A 5,245-nucleotide genomic window follows, 5' to 3' on the forward strand; every position below is an offset into this window, starting at 1 on the left:
CATATTCGAGGATGAACGTATGATTAAGTGGGAGAGAATGTAACGACCCGACCGGTCATTTTGAGCTATAGCGCGTCGTTCAACGGTTTGAGGCCTTGGGAAGCTTCACTTCAGGTATTATCACTTGTGCGTGTGGTCGGAATTTAATTTCGGGAAGTTCGGAGTTGATTTGGAAAAGAAATCTCAAATTTCAGAAGCTTTAAGTTGGAAGAATAAACTAAGGTTGGACTTTTGAGTAAACGACCTCAGAATTGGTATTTGAAGGTTCCAATAGGTTCGTATGATGATTGTGGACTTTGGCGTATGTTCGGAATGGGTTTTGGATGACCCGGGAGTGTTACGACGCTTATTGTGGAAAGTTGCCATTTTGGAAGAATGTTATAAATTTGGGTTGAAGTGTATTTTAATGTTATCGATATATGTATGGAATTCCGAACCTGGGAATAACTTTGTATGGTGATTATGGTCTTAGGAGCGTGTCCGGATATGGATTTGGAGGTCCGTAGGTCATTTTGGGGTCATTTGGCGAAAGTTGGAAGTTGGAGTTTTTTTCGAAGTTTGACCGGGATTGGACTTTTTAAAATCAGGGTCGGATTTTGATTCCGGAAGTTGGAGTAGGTCCATAATGTCAAATATGACTTGTGTGCAAAATTTGAGGTCAATCGGACACGATTTGATATGTTTCGGCATCGAATGTGAAAGTTAGGAGTTCAATAGTTCATTAAGCTTCAATTGATGCGCAACTTGTAGATTTGATATTTTTTTATGTGATTTGAGGCCTCGAGCAAGTTTGTGTTATGTCATGGGACTAGTTGGTGTGATTAGACGGGGTCCCGGAGGCCTCGGGTGTGTTTCGGATTGGTTCTGGGCCAATTTTGTTTGAGCAGCTGTTGTTGGTTTGCTGGTGCTGGTATTGTTCTTCGCGAACGCGAAGTGCCTCATGCGTTCGCGAAGAAGGAAGTTGGACTGGGCCCTTTTTGTTCTATGCGTTAATGAGTGGGCAGACGCATTCGCGAAGGGCTAGCTGGTAACGCTTCTCATTCGCGGGCCCGATCTCGCGTTCTCGTAGAGGAACTAGGGGGCTGAGGCAGATTGTGCTTCGTGAACGCGAGGGGCTTGCCGCGTTCGCGAAGAAGGATTTCTAGGCCTGGGCTTGCTGAGCTTCGCGAACACAAGGGTAGTGTTGCGTTCGCGATGAAGGGTCGCCTGGGCAGTGTATAAGTTGCAAGAAACGGGTTTTGGCTCATTTATCTCAAACCTTCCATTGGAGCTGAACTTGCGGAGATATTCAAAGGATCGTTTTCATCATCCTCCACTAGGTAAGTGATTCCTTCACATTTTAAGTTAAATACATAAACCATTTATGGATTTGAACATGAAAATTGATAGAAATTGTGAGATTTTGAAGAAAACCTAGAAATTAGTATTTTTGGATTTTGACCACGAATTTGGGTATGGAATTTGAAATAAATTATATATTTGAGTTAGAAATGTTATGGGTAATGTTTATCTTCAAAAAGGTTTTCGGAATCCGGGCACGCGGGCCTAAGGTTTGACTTTATCATCTTTTCGAGCGGAGTTGGGAATTTGTTTAAATTGATTGATTATGGGTATTAGAGTGTATTTTGACTGTTTGCAACTTATTTGACTAGTTTTGGATTAACGGGCATCGGTTTGAGGTGTTAGAGCGGCGTTGGAGCCGGTTATGGAACTTCGGAGCGAGGTAAGTCTCATGTCTAACTATGTAAGGGGGAAATTACCCCTAGGTGTTGTAATTGATATTTGTTACTGGTTGTGGGTGCTACATACGCATGAGGTGATGAGAGTCCGTATGTAACTATATTCATGTTATTGTCCGGGTAGACTTAGGTTCTCGCCATGCTATAACTGTACTATTTGAGTTGTCTCTTACCTACTAGATTCCTTTACTACACGTTACAATTTGAGACTAGATTTGTGTAGAGTAGTAGACTCACTATTGTAGAGATTCAGACGAACTTTATGATTTTTCACGGAATAATTGTACTCCTCGTACGAATTTCTCCCGCATTATGCATTCTCATCGAAAGGCTTCCCCAAAGCTTCTTATAACTCACATGTCCCTTTGTGAGTGCGGTCAAGAACCCGTCAAAGCTTCTTATTCTAATGGGATCGGGCCGTTCGCCTCGGCACTATAGATACATCTATGGTTCGTGCCGTTCGACCATCGGCAGTGCGCACATCTTATGGGATCGGGTGGTTCTCCTCGGCAGGATTATGTACCACACACTCATGGGAGCGGGCCGTTCGCCTCGGCAGGATTATGTACCACACTCTCATGGGAGCGGGCCGTTCACCTCGGAAATATATAATAGATGTATCTATGGTTATATACCAGATTATGATGGGATCGGGCCGTACTCATCGGCATTTCTATAAAATACTTCTTAGGAAACATGCGTATCATTTGTCTAAAAGCCAGTGTATCTGGGAGTTTTCCTGATTTGACTTATGACTACCTATCTGGTGAGGTCCTTCATATATATATATATATATATATATATATATATATATATATATATATATATATATATATATATATATACATACATACATACATAGGTGGAGGAGGCAACTGCTAATCGAGAGTTTGAGTCCATTGTTGAGAGAAGGATTGCACCACGTATTTATACTTGTTTATTTCATTCATTTACATTGCCCCATATCTATTTACTTCTTATTATAACTGTCTTATTGGACCACTAGTAAGTGTCGATATCGACCCCTCGTCACTACTTTTCTGGGGTTAGGCTAGATACATATTGGGTACGTGTTGATTTACGTACTCATGCTACACTTGCTGTACATTTTTGTGCAAGTACATATATGTCTAGTGGTCTTCTGAGCGCAGAAGCGCGGATGTTGCGGAGACTTACCGTGAGCTGCATTCCATGATACGATCCGCAGCCTGCAGAGTCTCCATCAGAGTTATTTATGTTCTCCTGTCTAATTTGTATCACATACAGATGCTGTATTTTATTCAATTTCCTAGGTGATGCTCATGTACTTGTGAAATCGGGTTTTTGGGGTTCTTACGGGATTGTTCATTATTGTAGTTCGTGTAAATATTATCACTTATCATGTAAATTCTATTTCAAACTCTTTAATTAACAAAAAAAAAAAGAATTATGATTTCAAATACTAAAATGAGTAATGAAGTTAACCATTTATGGTTGGTTTGCCTGACGGCGGTGTTAGGCGCCATCACGACCTTTAGTAGATTTTGGGTCGTTACAGTGAACTACCAATATAATTGATTCCGGATCTTGTCAAATTTAATCCGTTTTTCTGTTTTCACTCCTCGGCATATGACCATCTATTCTCTGTTAATTAATTAATAGTACTTAACTGGAATGGAAACTGATTCTTGCTTTTGTGTATGTCAATATATTTAGATTGCTAATACAGATACTTTGAATGCTTGGGAACTCAATACCTTTGCTATATTTCGCGTACTGCTTTGCAAGCACTTAGATCCCCCACTAGAGTAATATAACTAATATATTCATTACTTATCAATTTAGAATAATAAAAATCTGGTCTCATTCATAGATATTCTCATATACAATTCAATCGAAACTCACCCTAACAAAGTTACCAATAACACTATTTAGCCATGAATTTGGATATATCAGTGTTAGAGGATTAAAAATACCTTGAAACTCGAATTAACATTGGCTGAAAGTGGCTCTCTTGCGGCACCAGATCGCTAGCCACTACAAAAACCTTCTTGATTTCCTCTTTATAGTTGTAAACTCGCTGCCAACAACCACTTTGTTGGTTGTCAGTTTTTTAACCCTTTTTGTCTCCTTGGAATTTCTTTTTATTCTCATTATCTCAAAATTGCGTCGAAGCTAAGCTTCCTTTCCCGTTTTTGCAAGGGCTTTATAGCTTCATTCTATATCGTGTAGGTCATGACCGGGGATTTGCAGTCGTACCCTATATTTGTGCCACCTTTTAACATGTACCCTACTTTTTAAAATTATTGATTTGGTATCCATTTGATAAAAAAATTCGTAATAACATGACAATTACACCCTTGACAAAAGATATAAAAGGATCTCCTCCTCTTCTCTCAGCAACTTTATAAAAAAATCAGAAATTTGTCCAGATTCATCTTCAGAATCACACTTGCATGAAGTTGTTTCACCATGAAGCTAAAAGTTCATGCTAATGTAGCATGAAGTTGTTTCATGCTGATGCTAAAACTTCATGCTAATATAGCATGAAATTGTTTCACATTAAAGCTAAAGCTTCATGCTAATGCATGCTAAAGTTATTTATCCTGCAGTCTACAGTTTTGTCATGAATTTTATTCGAAACTTCAGTCTAAACATGCTGAAGTTATTTAGTTCATTTGCTAAAACTTCAGACTAAACTTGCTGAAGTTATTTAGTTCATTTGCTAAAACTTCTGACTAAACATGCTTAAGTTATTTAGTTCATTTGCTTAAACTTAAGACTAATCATGCTTAAGTTATTTAGTTTATTTGCTAAAATTTCAGACTAAACATGCTTAAATTTTTTAGTTTATTTGCTAAAACTTCAGACTAAACATGCTTAAGTTTTTATCTTGTAGTATGTAATTTTTTAATGAGTTTTTGCTAATGTATGCTGAAGTTATTTAGTTCATTTGCTAAAAACGCCATACAAAACATGCTGAAGTTATTTAGTTCATTTGCTAAAACTTCAGACTAAACATGCTGAAGTTATTTAGTTCATTTGCTAAAACTTCAGACTAAATATTGTAACGACCCGACCGGTCATTTTGAGAGGTATAGCCCTGATCCCTTGTTAATTGTTTCCCCCGTATCTCTTTCTGCTTATTTGTCTTGCCGAGAGGTGTTGGTTGTGGTTTCGGAGTATTTTGGGACACTTAGTCCCTAAACGAGAGCTTAAGTCTTAGGATTTTGTCCGTAGTCAGAACTACATGAATACGACTTCGAAATGGAGTTTTGTCAGTTATGTTAGCTCCGTTGAGTAATTTTAGACTTAGTGGCGTGTTCGGATTGTGTTTTGGAGGTCTGTAGCTCATTTAGGCTTGAAATGGCAAAAGTTGAATTTTTGGAGATTTGGACCGGTAGTGTACTTTTTGATATCGGGGTCGGATTCCGATTCCGGAAGTTGGAGTAGGTCCGTAAGGTTAAATATGACTTGTCTGTCAAATTTGGGGTCAATCGGACGTGGTTTGAAAGGTTTCAGCATCG

This window comes from Nicotiana tabacum, chromosome 14 (genome assembly GCF_000715075.1).
Source record: "Nicotiana tabacum cultivar K326 chromosome 14, ASM71507v2, whole genome shotgun sequence".
Classification (NCBI taxonomy): Eukaryota; Viridiplantae; Streptophyta; class Magnoliopsida; order Solanales; family Solanaceae; genus Nicotiana; species Nicotiana tabacum.